Source organism: Anas platyrhynchos, chromosome 1, assembly GCF_047663525.1.
Source record: "Anas platyrhynchos isolate ZD024472 breed Pekin duck chromosome 1, IASCAAS_PekinDuck_T2T, whole genome shotgun sequence".
Classification (NCBI taxonomy): Eukaryota; Metazoa; Chordata; class Aves; order Anseriformes; family Anatidae; genus Anas; species Anas platyrhynchos.
Window position 1 is genome coordinate 143,460,001 of NC_092587.1, and position 8,563 is coordinate 143,468,563.

The 8,563-nt window shown below is 39.4% G+C and overlaps 1 long non-coding RNA gene across 1 annotated transcript in view; it reads right to left on the minus strand.

Annotated features, from left to right (window-relative positions):
* The window catches only part of LOC140001474 (uncharacterized), a 55,476-nt gene extending 47,406 nt beyond the window's left edge, over positions 1-8,070 (minus strand). Inside the window, exon 1 of the long non-coding RNA XR_011806708.1 lies at positions 7,426-8,070. This is a non-coding gene — a long non-coding RNA (uncharacterized lncRNA). The remainder of the gene's footprint in view (positions 1-7,425) is intronic.
* Positions 8,071-8,563: the final 493 nt, after the last annotated feature.

Genomic DNA, 8,563 nt, shown 5'->3' on the forward strand with positions numbered 1-8,563 from the left:
TAGAGTTTGCATATAGTTGCCATTCTGGCCTTTTCAGTACAAAAGAAGTTTTACCAGAGAAACTAAGGAGATCTGGAAAATGGAAGCAGACTTACATCTGAAAACTTTGAGGGCTTTGGAAGATAATTTTGCTTTAATATTCTTTTATTATTTTTGTTATTATTTTATATCTTTTTGGAACCATGCTTCAATTTTAAAATATCCAAGCTCAAAGAGCCTCCAAATCTGACAGGTAAGTGAAAATACTAGCACACACCTTGGTAGACCTTAATCTTTCCCATGAAACCTGTGAATACCGTGAAAGAGGACAGAAATTCAGGAACATCTATTTGAAATGTGTATTCTTACATGTATATGAAATCTATGTGAGCTAGGAGCTGACTGAATTTTAAAGAGTGACTATGTGGACAGATGGGTAGTGTGGTTTTGTTCTCTAAAATATCTTTTTTTTTCCAAATTTCCAAAACCTCTCCAGCATCTTCCACAGATCTCAGAGCTCAATGAAAACAACTTTGCCAGTGTCTTCTACGTTGTTACTTGTTTTGCTGAGAACCTTAAATAATGTATGGACATTTGGAGTTTGATTTATACTGTTTTAATTCATTCCTTTCATGTTAAAGTAAAAATCACTACTCTCAGGAAAGCAAAACAAAGCAAACAAAAAAAATACAAATATTTGTAAAACTAACAAAATCGGGATTGCAGTTTTTAATTCACTCTTGAATATCCTAAATCACAAATAATTTAGTTAAGCAGGGCTGGATCTTTGGTCAGTAATAATGAGTGCAGTACCAGTGAAAGTGTTGATCTGGCTGAAAGTTTTTTAGAACTACAAATAAGTTACATGTGAAGACATAAGAACTTGAAGGCACATTTATTCTCCATGTACCTGTGAAGTCGTGAATCAAGGAATCTGTTTTATTGTTGTTGTTGTTTTTCTTGAGCAGTTGGTGACAGATAATAAACCCATGCATGAAAACGCAGGAAAAAAGATGCAATCTCAGTGAAAATAAATAAATAAGTACACACATATACGCACATAAATAAATAAATAACTTACTTTGGTGGGGGGGAGGGAGAGAAAGAAAGAACAAAAAAATGCCTGTGGAGAATTTCCTAAATCATGTAATACTATAGACTGAACTCTGTCCTTGTAGTATTACATTTCAAAGGAGATAAAATCCAAAGGTAGGAAAAGCTCATTCTTTATAATCATTTCTATCCTCTTCTGTGGGTATTTAAAAGTGGTTTTTTTTCTGCTCCTTCAGAACACTATGTATTATTTTCAATTTTGATGCTACTGACTGTGATAAGGGCAATATGGAATTGTGAATTTGGCAGGTGTAAAGGATGGAAAAAGATCCTCCAGCTGTGAACTTTTCATTTTATAATTGTTGGAATGAGAAACACTGAGCAAATTACCACCTTTAGGACTTACACACCAGCCACGGGAAATTGAATACACTTTCCCAAATGTGGCAGATCACCCTGGCAGTTGGCAAGCTACTCCAAAGTGGAAGACACCCAAAAATCTACTTTGTGAGCTCTTCCTCTGGGGTGAGCAGAAGTGGAGGCTCCCCTCCACCAAAGCCCCATGTGGAGGGGCATCTCTTGCCCTGTGCTGGGGCGGTGCAACACCACTCCCCTTCTGTGATGATGGTTCCCAAGGAAATCCACTCTGGGACTCCCCCCACTGCAGATGCTTGTGTCCTGGTAGAGGACAAAATCTGACTCATGCTGGTTTGGATTTAATTTAAGTGATTTGCACAGTGCCTTTCAGCAGATATCTCTTCTTCTCTCTGCAACTCATTCTTTGAGATTTCTAAACACCAAAAAGATATATATCAGAGAGATGTTACTTTGTCTTTTCAAAGCACCCCCTGGAATCATGAGCTGACTAAATGGCAGAGAGTATACTCAGTGCCAACGGCAATTCATTTGCATGAGCTGTACTAGATAGATAGACAAGGTGGTTCTGTTTTGGAGTATCTGTGCAACAAGAACACACTGTCCAAAAGTGGTAAGCACTGTGTAAACCTGCTGAAGAGACAGGGTTTGGCCTCACTTCTGAAAATTGGGGTTTATTTAAACCTTCATCCTCCATTTAGCACCTGGCTCTGATCTATGCCTCATCTTTAAACAGAAATGATAGTGCATGTAATCTACTGATACAGACTATAAATTAGCTTCTGTCATGGCATGGACAGTGATTTACTTGAAATAAATCAATGTGCATTTGAAAGTCTAAAGTGCATGCTGAGCCCATACCTTTTATTCCTTAAACTTCCATGGGGTGTTCAGTCTCTGCCAAGAATAAAGATGGAGAGAGAAGAGACAGGCACATCTCTGGCCTGAATTGAACAGCTGCCTGGAGAACTCATCACCAGACTGAAACCTTGTCTCTGAGCAAACTGTCACAGCATGCCTGCATGTCAGCAGGAATCCACTCCCACCCTGCACTTAGAGAGCAAAGCCTTCCCCAGAGGTGCTGGTTATGCAGCTCCACTCCCTTTCTACTGCTGGTGTCCTGCAAGAGGCTGTCTATCAGATGCAAACCCTCAATTTCAGCTTCTCTACCTCTTCTGCCAACACCCTGCTGTCAGGCTGTGCAGTAAATAAAGGTGCTGAGGCTGCTATCATGCCTGAGCCTCTCTTCCTGACTTCCTCTTTGGCTGGAAGGGGACCCCCTGCTCTCTGTGCTTCTGGGTACTCACAGAGGGGTGCTTGCTGATGTGCAGACACATTGTCTTGCCTCCAGGCAGCTGAAGAAACCTGAAACGATTTGTACCAGTTGAGCATCTGCCCCTGTGTTTACAACTGATGCGATTCCAGATGTAGTTGATGGTAATATAGCAGGCAGAAAGCTGAAGGAGTTGCAATAGTTCCTACCCATTCCCAGGAAATATTAGTTCTCTGAGTTATGCCAAGGACAGGACAGAAGCTGAATAACTGACTGACAATATATGTAAGCCAACTGGTCCCCAAAAGCTCCAGAATAAACTGAATGTGTTTCTCTATTGTGATAAAAAGAGAGCTGGGGCTCACTATTATTTAAGGCAAAAGAAGGTGATTTATCTGTGCAGCCTTGGATTGGGCTTTCTCTATTGACAGCAGTCACAGCCAGCAGCAGCATTTGGGTGCTGATGAAAGAGAGGGGAATGTAGCTCCAGGCTCTTACCTTCCTCTGTGCCAGGGAGAGGCGTCAGTGGAAACATCTCTTTAAGATTTATTACTGCTACCTGTACCCAAATGTGATAACCAGTGTTGTTCTTAAAAACACAACTGTTTTCACCAGATATTCTTGAGCAGGGGCCTAAGTAGATATATTCTGGTCAGAGCAGTTGCTGCTCTTCCCCCAGGCTAGCCTGCTCAAGTTTTCCTGCCTTGTTGGGGCAGGTCAAATAAGAAAAAGAAAGTCTTGCTTTGCTCGTCTGTGGATAGGAACTTTTACTGAGTGTTTCCTGACTGGTTCTCTGCCAGACCGTCCTGAAAGCTGTGGCCCCACCCTTCAGCAGGAAGCCTGGCAACTTCAAAGCCCCAACAACCTGGGAAGAAAATCACGGCAGGTAAAGGCTTCCAGATGCTGAGCTTCTCAGTAGCTCTGCAGCCAGGCAGCTGGAGACCCAAGCAGATCAGGGAATCTTGTCAACTGTGGTTAGGATTGTTTTGATGGGGTGTAGCATTTTGACGTACAGAGACAAATTATGGATCTTTTCCGATTTAATAGGAAATTCCATTTTGCTAGATGTTGTCCTGATGTAAAATTTCTTTGGGGAGTAGGGGTAGGACAGGACTTTCTGGGGCACATGGTGTCTGGACTCTGCCTTTCTTTAGGAGTCAAGCAATGAAAATCTGCTGTATAGGACACTTTCTGGCTTCCTGAAAATTGTGCTTGGTCTTTGAGCACTAAAATACATTAAGGCTCTAGTTCCAGGGACCAGACTGACTTTCGTTCAATTCAGCTCCCTTTTATACTCCTTTACATACCAACATTTGGCAGATACTTTAAGACCCTCAGGTGCACTGACAAAGAAGAAGCTCTGCAGCATAAAATATACCCAGCTGCCAATGCCATGATTTTAAAAATATGAGTATTCCTCATGAAGAATAGAAATATTTCCTCTTTTAACCAATGGAAAATCTGCCTTTAAAAGTCTGAGCCTGAATTCCTACACTTGGGCTATGCTCAGCGCTATATTGTGCTGTTGGAATGAATCCATTTTTGCTCTCCTCCCCATGCTGACTTGCATATTGTTTAGACAAGCCTAATGCTCTACCCCTCATCTGGTCTATTTAAAGAAAATCAATCAGCATTCCTCTGATGAACTTCATGGGCACTGGTGTTAGCCACTCGCTTAGACTTGCCTGCTTAATGGAACACATTCTTATTCAAAGCATCTTTTTTTTTTTAAGTAATAATGGGACATCTATGAGCTTACCAGAAAGGGGTCATAGGTGAACAACAGTTATTGGCAGGAGAAAAATCTTTCTCAGGCAGTCACTGACTGCAGGTAGAAATTCCTTTTAAGGTTGAGCCTTTGCCTGAAGCACCTCCACTTCTACACACACTGGATTAGCTAGGCACCATATAAAGAAAAGGAAACAGAAACTGAAAAACACTCAGAAAAGAGAAGAGGAGAGGCAGGCAAATAAGTTGTTAAAACAGTGAATGTCACTCTTAAATGTTTGGGAAATAATTGGGTTTAAAACAATTCCTTAATTTATCTTTTGAATTTATGCTAAACTATATGTCTATTAGCTTTCATTCCTTATTTTTTTGTCCAGCTGCCTTCCCTCTGGTTGTAACTTCTATTGGCAAGGAAGTTACCTTTTATCTGCCTGGAAACTCTCTGGATTTAATTTAATCTCTAAAACATGCCAAGTCTGGACAAAGCGCATCTATGCAGATAATTTGAGGTCTCAGACCTTTTAGATGAAGAAACTCACTTCTTGTAAATTGGTTCATTGAAACAAAACAGTAAGGTGGCAGCATGCCTGCCTGATTCTTGTTTAAGAGTGTGAGCAGGCATGCACAGCATGAAACATGTTGTGTACAATGCTATCCATGCATCTCTGTACTACTGTACTTCAACACTATCTAATAATTGCACATGAATTTCCAATGGAGAACCATTTCTCCTTTGAAGTCAGAGGGAATTTATTTTGCTGTATCTTTCTTTTCTTTCTACACACTTTCAACTGATAAAAACAAACAAACAAAAAATTCCATGGGCAAACACACCAAAAGAATGATTACTGGTTAATATCTGTAATAAGGCTTCTTTGTCTCCTTATGGAGTTCACTCTGCATTTCTGGCGGTCTTTTAAAATCCTGTCATTATGTCAGCCATATTCATACCTGTTATTTGTGCTGAGAACCAGCAGGTGAAAGAAATCATTTTGAGACAATATGCAAGCAGTGATTCACTATGACCTGTTATGCTCTCCTGTGCAGAAGGATGACAGCAAAGCCAGTCTGCCAGTGATGCCCTCCCTCCCACGCACCCTTTGCTCCCAGCACAGCACAGCTACAGCTGGGAACCTGTACCAGGTTCTCCACTGCACTTGGGGGTCAAGGTAAACAATGGCAGAGCCTCAAGGTTCTTTTGGTGTAATGGCTGGAGTCTGTCCCTCGCACAGATCCGGGGCCACTGTACTCACATACACCATGTGAAAAAGGGTTGATAGTGCATCAGTAAGAAGCTTCTCATCTCTAATATCCATGTCTCCTGTGCACTGCAAGTTGGTAGTCATGATACAGATTAAGGAATCAACAAATGACTATTTCTTCTTCTTCATAGGTTTCAAGTTTGAGTAGGAAATGACAATAAGAACATGATTTTTCTTTCAAACTTAAGGAAAGGAAATTAATATTAAGGGAACTGATGTTCAGTAAAAAAAAAAAAAAAAAAAAAAAAAGGCTACACACCTCTGAAAGATTATTGGGCAAATACACGGCAGCCCACAAAAATACCACCATCTGAGTCACTCATAAAATGCCACGGAACTGGTACTGGAGTAGCAATCAGTTTTAGCTGATTTTTCCATTGGGGATTGGGGATTGTGCCATGTGATGATCTGTTTGATCCACATGAACTGAAAATAAGAGAGTCATAATGTGCTAAGCTTCTCTAAGAGTAGAAGTACAAGGGTGAGAGCAATAATACTAGTGGTTCATTGCTCCGGGGTGTTCATGAGCTCTGTTTGCTTGGACATGTCATTAGTTTGTTCAAACATGTACATGAAACATGGGAAAAAAAAAAAAAAAAAAAAAAAAACTGTTCTGTGTTGAGAGTAGGAGAAATATACAGCATGAGTAGGATGTAGTGACAAGAACTGCTGAGAGAGGTCAAACAGTATGCTGTGGGAATAGGAGAAACAGGTTGAATGGGAAGTACTGTAGGAGGAGAAATAGAAAACAGAAAAGGCAAAAGTAGCAAAAGTAGGGACATAAAATCGAAACTGTGGGAGGAGTAAAAGATGAAAAAGGTGCATTCAAGGAAAAGGCTGTGAAAGCAATTTGAACGGGTCACCTCCAACCTGCCCTCAGCAATCAAGTATTCCTGATGAATATTCTGTGCCTGACAGCAGCCAAGGATGGGGACTTTAAGTCAAGGTGAAAGGCACCTATAATGAACTATTACTCTATGATACGACTATGGGGAAGTTTCTTCTTCACTTCAGGGAGCTATTTGCCTGCATATGGCTTGGTTTACTTACAATTTGATCTTAACAAGTGTAACTGAATGATATTCATCTTGTTCACCTATCTGTGTCTAATCCTTTTTAACCTTCTGCAAAGTACTTTTCTTGAGTGATATCTGTCATGGGGTTAGAGAAGTGAATTATGCATTCTGGTTTTAAGTGTTAGTTTGTAAATGTTCCTTTTTTCAATTGATTTTTTTTATCTTTTCAGCTTCCACATCCAACCCGTATCTTCCCATTAGTTTTAGATGACAGTTTAATATCACCTTATATGTTTCTTTTCTAGACTAGTCATAACAGTAGATAGCCAGAAAAAAAAAAAAAAAAAGGTTTACATAAAAGATATCTATAAAAATATTTCCCTTTTTAAGAAAGATTAAAATAATTAAAATGTTGTATTTTTTCTTAGTTCTCATTCTAATATAACATAGAAAACTTTTACATCAACAATCACTTCATTACTTCCTCTGGACCATAATTTTACCTTTTAGTGACAAGGATGACCAAAGCTGCAGAAACTATGAAAAGAAGAAAGAGCACTGACTTACAGTCTGTTTTCAAACGTCATATATGCAGTTTCTTCTAATTTTCTGACAGACATTTTCCTGATATTTAAACAAATACTTTTTTCCTCCCTGCTTCAATGGCAAATTAAAAAATAAAAATAAAAATAAAAAATAAAAAAGACAAAAAGAAATATTTTTGATCAATATGATTTACCTTCTACTCTTGTTTGCATTTTTGCATTTGTCAGCCTTCTGACTACTTATCCAACTCTGGTAGATTCTTCCAAATGTTGTCTGAAATTTCTGGTTTGTTCATTAGTAGCATTGACACCACTGTCACCCAATGGTTAATTAAAATCAAGCAAAGAAGATGACAGCTGGTTTCACAGAGTGACTATAACGTTGTTTATTTTAATTAGGAAGGGAGCAGCAAGACTGAATCTTTTGGAAAAGGGAGAAAGAAAAAAAAAAAAAAAAAAACATTCTGAAGAGAAAGATTAAATCAGTGGAATCTGAAAGGAAGATTAGCTATGAAAGCAAATACGTCCTATCAGGAAATACTTTTCTCTGTAGTGGATGCAACCTGAGACACAAAATATGCAGAAAGACAAAATCTCTGACCAGGTAGCCTTCGGAATGTCTACAGAAAAACAGCTAGCAGAGGAGAGAATGAAATCCCTTGGATTAAATTGAATAGAGTAAGCATGTTCTTTTCTTTCATTTCTTGACCTATGCCTTTTATAAACATTGGCAGCTGTGTTGTCAATTTTGTTTAAGTAAATCCATTCTTTCCACTCTCTCCCCCACCATTTTATATTAGCTTGGCTTGAATTAAGAGTGATTTTGGCTGACAGCAAAACATGCCTTCCCCAGGGGTTTTCACAAATCTACAAATCAGGGTGGTAGGATGCCCTAACCAGACACCTCATCTCCTCATTATCCAGTGGGTCAGGAATGCCCAGAATGGAAAGCCAGGACATGGCCACGAGTGGACAGCCACCAACAGAGGATAGTCTAGAGGTCTCTTTAGCCTGCAGTAAGGTATTGAAGAATATACCTGAACCAAGACACCTCTGTGGAATGAATACCTCTATAAATGTGAACTGGGACAACCACTGCCAATGTCAGTCTCTTAAATTCATATTGAAGCACTTGAAAGGATATGTTTCAATGTCAGAGCATCCAATTTCACAACAGAGCACTCTCTGTGTGCAGCTCATTGGAAATTATCCAGGATCCAATCACAGATATACAAAAGAGCAATCATAGCCTTTCTTGTTATTAAAGACATGTACAAATATTTAATGAAAGAACACTGAAAATGGCTGTAAAAGGTTTCACCTTTTTTAGGC